Here is a 10,179-nt window from a genome sequence, read left to right as displayed (position 1 = left end):
TATTGTCCTCCTAGTTGCCAAGAAGGTGCTAGTGATTCACCAAGAGATAACCTCCTGAAGTCCCCAGAACACATGGAGGCAGCGCTGGGCTCAAACTGATGGTGTCTTTCTGATGTGAATCCTTAACTATACTGTAAATGGTTGTAAAAAGTACTTTCAATTATAGAGCAATTTGTTTTAATATGTAAACAAATATTTACAGGATGAGAAAATAAAAATGTATAAACTGCATTAACTACATACATAAGTACTTCTTTTATTTACACGTGAATATGCAAAGCAAAAATACAAAATGTACAGAAAAGTACTTATTTCTGAACAAATTACATACAAAAATTTTGTATACAACTTGCACCACAAAAATAAACTACAGAAATTAGGTTGTTCATTGACAATATGACATTTCAAAAACATATTGAAAAACTGTAATGTACCCATTTTCTTTTTACCACTGTTTTCTCTTGGCTTATGAAGAATGCATTTGTTAAGCATTCTCTCAAGAAGAGAAAGCTTGTGCTCCTCTCTCTCTCTGGAGTTTGATGTGCTCCCTGAGCAGCTCCACTCGCTCCCTCACCTGTCCCAGGACACTTAGCAAATAAACCATGCCTGTTAACAACAACAGCACAATGTATTTCAGCAAAAAATTGTCCATTATCTTTGAATTAAGTCTTTCCCCAGCAGGCTCAATTTCTCCAGTATAGTACTAAAACAAGAGAAAATTGAAACACTTCTACATGAAAAATACAAAGCAATCTTAGGCTAGGCCCAATCCCAATTCTACCCCTTAGCCTTTCCCCTTCCCCTCTGTTTCACGCGTTTATGTGATGATGACACTAAATGATGACGTGTGACGCCTTAGTAGTGGTGTCCCAACCCTTAGGGGAATATTATCTCTCCTACTCCTTGACACTCTGTTTTAAGGGACAAGGGGAAGGGATAGGTGGAGGGGTAGGGGAAGGGGAAGGGGTATAAAATAGAATTGGGATTGGGCCTTAACATTAGAAAATATGACACAGCAGGACATGCATACAGATTACTGAAGTGCTAAAGTTTGGTTAAAACATTCATTGACATTTCTTGCATGTCTCAGCATGACCATTGCCTTATATAGAACCACTGGTACACCGTACAGTTCAATAACTGATGATTATCATCCCCAATGTAAAGTATAACAACCTACACCTAGGTACAGGTTAACACCTGATGGCATTTCTTCTGGGCTTTTGAATTACAACAAATATGTTTTAGAAACACACGGTTATAACAGCCAGAGAAAAGACTAAGACAGAAATCAAGGGTCAAGAGCCCAACTAAAGCAAACACTGATCTCTAACATGGTTACTTCAAATGAAACAATAAATCAACATCTAAACCTTAGTTCATTCTCAATAAGATCTTCTGTAGACGTCTGACAGAAATAAAGTCAGTCTGGTTATTAATAAGTGGAGCTGGTGATGCTGTTTGTGGGTTGTTTAATCAGATCTTGAGAGATTTCATGTATTTTATTTCAGTTGATTTCATCTAAGGCTGTGTCTGAAGTCAGTTGTAGTAGTTCTTGTGTTTCTCTTTTCTTCTGTGATTCTGTTTGTTAACAGTAGGTGTTCATCACTAATTCTCAATCAGCACTTAGTTAATCACTTAATTACTTAAATGCAAAGTTTTAAAACTTACATGGTTCAAATCAAGGCAATCTATTTACTCAAACGGTTTGAGTTAAGTTACTTGTCGGGTTTTACAGTGCAATTTCTTTTGTCTGTTTCCTTAATTTCAGAATATGTATCATGTGCATCCAGTCCTTCGTGCTGTCTTTGCTGTAAACTGGTTTAAAGGGACAGAAGCGAGAGACTTATTTACTCTCATTTGATAAAACTGTTTTAAAAAAATAATTTTACATTTAGAAATTTCAAGAATCTCTGTTTCAGGTTTTTATTAGTGTAAAAACCTTTCCAAATTCCCTTGGCCAAGGAGTTTTTTTTTGGGGGGGGGGGGGGGTCAGGGGCTTAGTTAACAGGTTTTATTTGTAACTGCAGTCATGTTTTGATAATGAGCCTTTCATATCTATGCACAGAACTTCTAATGTTGGAGTTGTAATGTGTTTAATATGCCATTGAACATGGATATTTACTATTGCTTAAACTATTTTAAAGAGATCTTAAGCATCATAGATTTCTGTGTGCTTGCTATTTCTTGAATTATTTGTTACTAATAAAAGACTCTTTACTACACATTGTATTATTGTGACATTATAACAGTAAAATTAAATTTAAATTAATTACCAGCAATGCATAAAACAAGTCAAATGTATTTAAAAGAACAACTGATTTTACTCAATTATATCAGATTTGTAAGTGAAATTTTCACTTATTTTTGTCACAAAATCTCGAAGTGTTCCTGTAGCTGAAGTGGTAGAGCATTGCTTTAACAAGTCCAAGGTTCAGGGTTTGATTCCCCGGGAACTCATGATAGGTAAAAATTGTTAGCCTGAATGCACTACACAAGACGCTTTGGATAAAAGTGTCTGCAAAGTGAATTAATTTATATTATTTTAATTTAATTTAAATTCACAAAAAAATGTAACAGGTTAAGTTACATGTACTTATTCGTTTTTAAATTTTTACATTTTTTTTTTTTTACTTAACTTAGTTAAGTAGATTTAGTTAATTTCCAAATTTGTGAAATTTACTTGAAAAATGCTTGTGCAAAAACTTGCAAAATAAAAATTAAGTAAAATTACTCATTGTTTTTTTTTTCAGTGTAAAAAATGAAATAATTAACTTAAATATTTAGGAATTCATATAACAAAAAAAAAAATAATAATTTGTAGACAATTTCTGATTTTTTCTCAACGGTGAAAACAAAATATATTTTAAATAATTGGCTCCAAAGAGATTTATCAATTTTACATTTTGTTCATTTAGCAGACGCTTACAGATGAGGACAGTGGAAGTAATCAAAAACAACAAAAAGAGCAATGATATATAAGTGCTATAACAAGTCTCAGTTAGGTTAACACATACACATAGCATGGGACTTTAAATAATATAATAAATAAAAAGAAAACAGATAGAATAAAAAAAAGAATAGAGAAAACTAGTGTTAGAGGTCTTTACACACACAGACACACACACAGACATCATATATATATATACACTCTTAGAAGAAAAGGTTCAAAAATGAACCTTTTGAGGTTCCTGGAGATTGCGACTGTGGGGGAACCTTAAACGTTCATTTCTGAACCTTTTTGAAAAGGTTCTAATTGGAACCTTCACTTAAAGGTGCATTAATGACCCTCATCAGTTTTTTTATGAACCCTTTTCTAGATAGCAATAACATTATTGTTGTTGTTGTTATTATTGTTATTATACATTACTAATCCAATTTCACAATAAACACAGAACACCATGATTGTCCATAAACTGTTTAATACATAAATATGTTACGTCCTGTGGACGTATTTGGGGATTGTGCGCTCTTGGGAGAGTGACTTCACCTACTGGGCAAGTTAGGCATTTCATGTTTTCTTCTCTTGCTCTTTCCGTCTCTCTCTCCATTATAGATTGCTAACTGGATTCCAGCTGATGTCCATCATTCATCAGTACTGAGTGAATGCTACAGAGATCCAAGGTGTATAAGATGGCAAAGAAATAATGCTGGAGGACTGACGGCTACACGCTCACTCTTTGTCCTGATCCAGATTGGTGTTATTTTGTGTATCTCAGTGTGACCAAGTGTGGTCTTTATTACCTCTTAACTTTGTGAATGAACTTGTCAATTACAAACTATGAGAGAGTGTGTGAACGTTATGGTGGGTGTGTTTATGATTCTTTTGTGTTATTTTCTAATTTCTGTAAATGCCTTTGTTTGTCTTTGTTAGGAAGCGGTAGGGAGAGGGTGCCGTTTGTTTTGAATATATATTATGTTTATGGTAGACAGGGAGATAGGTAAGACTCTGTCATTTATTTTCTTTCTTTTTAGTTAAGGTTATTTAGAGTTTCTGTGTTTAGCTAGAGGGTTTTTTGTTTGTTATGTTGGCCTGGCCCTCTCCTGAAGATTTGCTTCCTCTTGTTATTAATAAATTAAATTATTTGCTTAATTTAGTGTCTGTGCTTTTCTGGATCAGGGAATTGATGTGACCGTCAGACTTTTTATTTATTTACAGTTTGTTACGACGTCATTTAACCCCTAGACTAACAGTGAGGTTCGTAACAAATATGTATTACAAACAAACCAACAAACACAAATTAATAAACAATCCATAAATATGTATTACAAACTAACAAACACATACATAAACAAATATAAATATCATGCATTTATATACATACACATTAATAAAACAAATAATAATAATTGGAGCTGTGTTCACATCGTCTAGTTCAGACTTCCTCCTCCACTTCCATCATTATTTCTTAAAGAGACTCCGCATCCAAGGCATATCCCTTTATAAACAGCACAGGGTTGGGTGTATCTGGTTCCTAAACAAGGAGAAAATAATGTTATACTATAACAATATTTAGTAGTTAACGTGAAATGTATCATATATATATATATATATATACATAGCTCCGTAGAATAATTCCATTCTATAAACAAATGTTTAGAAGAAATCATAACCAAGAGAAGGGGTTGAAAAAATTAATTATAGATTTAGATATTATGGATACAAATACACTCACCTCACTGATGAGATAAAGAGATCTCAGACTCTCCTTTAACAGACGTGGAAACAGCAGGACAGCAGCAGTCACTGACACCTTTAACAGAAATTTAGTTGAATTTAATATGGCATACTATGTTTCTGATCATTGTGATTCTTAGCTTTACTGTTCATGCAAATCAATGATTTATTACCTTTGTGTGCCAAATCAACACAGATTTGTTTTCCTTCATCCAGCTCAATATCTCCTCCAGCTGCTCTTCTTTAGCGCTCGCTGATCTCTGTGCCTCCAGACTCTGTCTGTGACTGACCTCGGGCTCTTTTGATACAAATCTTGACCAGATAGATCCTGCAAAATAAATAAGTAAACATATACATGAAACATTCTCACAGGATAATAGAAATGTAAGTATTGAAGTGTCACATTATTTTAAGCAAACCTACCCCGACAATGGTTGCGATGTGGGAAGTCGTAGCCTAATGGTTAGAGAGTCGGACTCCCAATCGAAGGGTTGTGGGTTCTAGTCTCGGGCCGGCAGGAATTGTGGGTGGAGGGAGTGCATGTACAGTTCTCTCTCCACCTTCAATACCACGACTGAGGTGCCCTTGAGCAAGGCACCGAACCCCCAACTGCTCCCCGGGCGCCGCAGCCTAAATGATGAACACTGCTCCGGGTGTGTGTTCACAGTGTGTGTGTGTGTGTGTTCACTGCTCTGTGTGTGTGCATTTTGGATGGGTTAAATGCAGAGTATGGGTCACCATACTTGGCTGAATGTCACGTCACTTTTCACTTTAATGTTTTTGATGGACTCCCGGTAAAATGATCTGTTTTCTTACTTTGCTGAACCTGCAGCAAATTTCATTTTTTCTTCAGCATTAATCAAAAGTGATCTTTCTTTTTTGAATTTGTTTTTAAGCACATCCTCTGCCAGTCTTTTCTCTCAAGAACTGGTATTTGGTAACAAGGGCTGAAGACAACTTGTGTTCACTTGTTTCATACCTGAAAATAGAGAAAAACATTCTTACCCTCATCATTCTCTTAAATTATAAACTTAATGCATGGAAATTACCATGTTTATGTGCATTTAATCAAACGGACCTTGATGTGTTTTTGATCTTGTTTGCTTTGTCCTGTCAAAGAAAAAAAAATACATATTTTTTTTGCTACAAACAAGCAATATGTTGTCTTGAGATTGATCCAGGTGGAATATCAACAGGAAGTCCTACAAAAAAAGTTTCCAGAAAGGTGCATGTTATTATGGTAAAAACAGCTCAATGATTTGCAAAGATAACAGTATAGTTCAGCTAAACATATGTGGTCACCTAACCATCACTACTAACTGAGCATCCCATTAAAAATGGGAATGCAATAAAGTTGCTTTGTAATAACAACCAAATGGATAAATATAAGAAAATGTCAAAGTCACTAAGTTCTTCCGTACATCCCAGTAAATAATTACAATAATAAATAATAATTATGAAAGGTGTACACATATTTTTAAACACATGTAGAATAGTAACTTACTCGTGGTGTCTGTGGTCTTGCTGGCATCTCAGTATTTAGGTTCTCTTGTAATCTTATCAATTTAACTTCATCCTTCATTTTTGGGGAATATTTAAGCTTTCACAGTCTTAGGTTTGTTAAAGTGTCTCCATCAATTTCAGCATCTGTTAAAACAACAGGAGTAATAAAATTATATTTATAAAGTTAGAGTTAGAAAGGCAGTTAAAAGTACATACAAATAGTGTTATTTTAATTTGACATACTACCTTTATATAGGGACAATTGTGTCTCTTCTGAGGATTGATGATAATAGCGTCCTGCTGTCGTCCAGGTTCAGTTCTTCATGAATGAAGTACAGCACATTACCAAGCAATCAGTGTAGCTCACAGCGCCCTCTGCTGGCGAAAACAATCAATACAGGAGTGCTCTGGTAACCAGCATGCTAAAATCTTTACGAATATCTTAAAATAAAACATCTGAGAAAAAGGTCTTGAGGTGTTTTAGTAACCATGATATACAGAGAATAATTAACTCTGGACGGGTAAAGTGACTTAATATTGTGGCCACATTAACATCTTATGTGCTTAATTCTGTGGCACCTCGTCATTTATTCATTATGTAACACACAGTTATGACACTAGGTAGGTGTTATTTTCATAGCTTTTCAAAAAGGACATAGTTTTATTGAAAGGTTTTGTTGTCTTACCGCAGATATTCGTGCTGCTTCACTCAGTGCCGCTGTTTGCCCTTGAAGGTTTGTAACGGTTTTTCCGCGTAGCCTCTGATCTTACGCGTAACAGATGCAGTGCTTTGTGTTGCGTTACGCAACTTGCGTTTTATTAAGCCCAGAAACCTTCGACCTGGTTTAAATGCATGTTTTGATTGTTTTTATTCTCAAAATCGAAGTAATATCGTAATAATAAAAGTAATTATGATGATGATAATAATACAACAATTACTTTGCAACCAGAATCATTTAAAATAATTAACTTTTTTCACTAATCTTTAGAATCATCTGTTAACTTTCTTATCCTTGTGAGTTCTGTTTTCACAAACAGAGAATTCTTAAGAAAAAACCTACTTTTATAGAATTTTTATGTGAAGTAGAACATTTAATTAAATCAGATTAATAACAAAAAAATGAAAAAAAAAAAGTTTCTTTTTTGAGGAGATATGATGAGATCTTTCATGTACCGTTATTAATCATTGATTTGTTGTATTTTTGTTTATATTTTATTTCTTTTTTTGTATCTTTCCTTTCTTCCATTAGTTCTGTTGACTTTGGATGTATTTGTAATACATTTTATGTAATGTTGTCACAGTGTCTGGTCTGTGTATCCCTGGGTGTCTCACTTCCCCATATAGTCACCCCACTGCAGGTACTGCATTTCCCACAAGTCTTTGTCTGGATTCATCACTGTTAATTGCACACCTGTTAATTGCACTCAGTGGTTATCATTTTCAGTGTTCTCTGGTGTCGGTCGTGTTTCTTGTTTTGGGACTGCTTATCTGGATGTTGACCTTGGATCATGATTTTTGGATTCCCCTAAATAAACGCTGCAACTGGGTCTCTCTGTTTGTGTGTGTGTCCGTGGCAGAAGGACTCCGTCATGCCCAGATCCAGCGTTGTGGGATTTCTAATCCATTCCCCAGCCAGCATGGAGGAGCAGAGGGTGAGACTTTTGAACCTAACCACCCTCCATCAAAGGGGGAGTGAGGTGGGTGGTCTGGCTCAAATGTTTTGGACCATGGCAGTGGGGCTGGGGTATAACGATGAGGCACTGTAGGGTTTAACAACTGTATGGATGACCCTTTGCCTTAATGGGAACTTATAGGAATAGTTCACCCAAATATTAAAATTATGTCATTAATAACTTACCTGCATGATTCAACCTCAGCCCAGCATCCTGTAAATGCTGAACGACAGCTTTGAGCGTGTGATCATGTTCTTTTTGGGTACGTCCCCAAAGAATAATATCATTCAATTGGCCACATTCAGAAGTCCTCGTAAAACTGTTGCCAACATTTTCTGAAAAGTGGAGAGTGCTGAAGCAAGGCCAAACTGGACCTGACAAAGTTCTAATGCTGTGTTCACACTAAACGCGAATAGAGCGTCTGGCGCGAATGATTTCAATGTCAAGTCAATGCAAAGGCACGTTTACGCGCGTCTGGAGGTCTTGCGGCGCGAATGGGGCGTTAAGCGCGGCGCAGAAGACGCGAATTAACCTCATTCGCGCGAAACGCGCGTTAAGCGCGAATGGTGCTTTTTGTGCATTTAGTGTTTGACGCGAATTCGCGTCTGCCGCCCGAGTTGAAAAATTTGAACTTTGGCGTCAATTCGCGCCGCGTTAACCAATCAGGAGCCTGCTAGGAGTCACTCATTCAACAGTATGTTCCTGCAGCCTCAGGTTGTGCAGGAATACCCTTCTCCACTCATTCAACAAGGAGGAACGACAGATGTTGTCAGTGAGCAGTCAACCGGAGCTATATGACAAAAGTTCATATTTCTATAGAGACAGGAATAAAAATGACCTATATATATATATATATATATATATATATATATATATATATATATATATATATATATATAAAACATATTAATAGATAAATTGAATAAAGGCCAAAGATAAGAAACGTTTCATTTTACCCCAAACGAATTATATTTTATCTTGAACCACTAAAGACACAACAGAGCCAGCGGCAAATGTCAGAAGATCTATCCGAGGTGAGGCTGCTCTCGGCGGATACATGATGACGGAGCTCCTGCTGATCGCATGGAGCTCATCTCCGAGATCGGCGAAACACATTTTTTAAATAGACGCTGTCATTATAAATAAACCGCATATTTGAGTTTAAAACAACTACATTCTCGCCTGAAATACTTTTAAAACTACATTTCATGACACAATAACAGTAATATTTTGAAAATTATCCGAAAAAAATGGCGGTTGAAAATGCTGCGTGAACTCAGCTGGCAGAAGCCCCCCCATGAAGGGAATTCGCGTCTGTTGTGAAGTTAATTTCACGCGCGAATGAAGCGAATGATCTCAAAATGGTCAAGCGGCAAACTAGGCGCGGTAGACGCGAATTTGACGCTCTATTCGCGTTTGGTGTGAACACAGCATAAGTGAGTAATGAAGGCGGTCAGATCGCAGCTCTCCTCATGCAATGGTAACTGAAAGTAAGCACTCTCCAAATTGATAGTGGAAAATACAGTCGCGCCTCTTAACAAAGACAACATTTCTTCGATGTGTGGTAGAGGGTAGCTATCCATAACCACAGCCTTGTGGTTTGTGGGGAAGTCGTGGCCTAATGGTTAGAGGGTTGGACTCCCAATCGAAGGGTTGTGAGTTCTAGTCTCGGGCCGGACGGAATTGTGGATGGGGGTAGTGCATGAACAGTTCTCTCTCCACCTTCAATACCACGACTTAGGTGCCCTTGAGCAAGGCATCGAACCCCCAACTGCTCCCCGGGCGCCGCAGCATAAATGATGAACACTGCTCCGTGTGTGTGTTCACAGTGTGTGTGTGTGTGTGTGTTCACTGCTCTGTGTGTGTGCATTTCAGATGGGTTAAATGCAGAGCACAAATTCTGAGTATGGGTCACCATACTTGGCTGAATGTCACTTCACTAATTAATTGTTGGGCTCTCGCTGGTCCACACACACATACGAATAGCACCCGACTTTTTCTATATAACTACTATTGGGGATTCCCACGGTGAAGCATCCACTCTCTCAATTACGCCCAACTCGAGAAGGCGATGAATTTCTTCACTGACTGTATCTCTAACAGACAAAGGTAAGCGGCGGAGTTTCTGGTGCACAGGAGTCACAGCAGACAAAATTTTTACCTTGTGTACAAAACCTTTTGCGCATCCCAAAACAGGTGAAGATATCGAAGCTGACGTGCGCTCTGGCAAAAGTGAATTGCCTTTGAAACGAAAATGTAGCCCATTGATCAGATCAATTCCAAGCAGAGCTGTGCCAGATTCAACCACGAGAAATGATGTGGAG

General features: G+C 37.0%; 1 long non-coding RNA gene across 1 annotated transcript; it reads right to left on the bottom strand.

Moving 5' to 3' along the window:
- Positions 1 to 4,325: 4,325 nt before the first annotated feature.
- Positions 4,326 to 5,199, bottom strand: LOC113098316 (uncharacterized). Its single transcript, XR_003288989.1, has 4 exons — positions 5,102 to 5,199; positions 4,852 to 5,006; positions 4,677 to 4,754; positions 4,326 to 4,475 (listed from the first exon to the last, which is right to left on the bottom strand). It is a non-coding gene; the product is annotated as an uncharacterized LOC113098316 (long non-coding RNA).
- Between the last annotated feature and the right edge of the window lie 4,980 nt (positions 5,200 to 10,179).

Source organism: Carassius auratus, unplaced genomic scaffold (assembly GCF_003368295.1).
Source record: "Carassius auratus strain Wakin unplaced genomic scaffold, ASM336829v1 scaf_tig00216514, whole genome shotgun sequence".
NCBI lineage: Eukaryota > Metazoa > Chordata > Actinopteri > Cypriniformes > Cyprinidae > Carassius > Carassius auratus.
The sequence above is the reverse complement of the archived record's forward strand: the minus strand, read 5'-3'. Positions and strand labels throughout refer to the sequence as shown.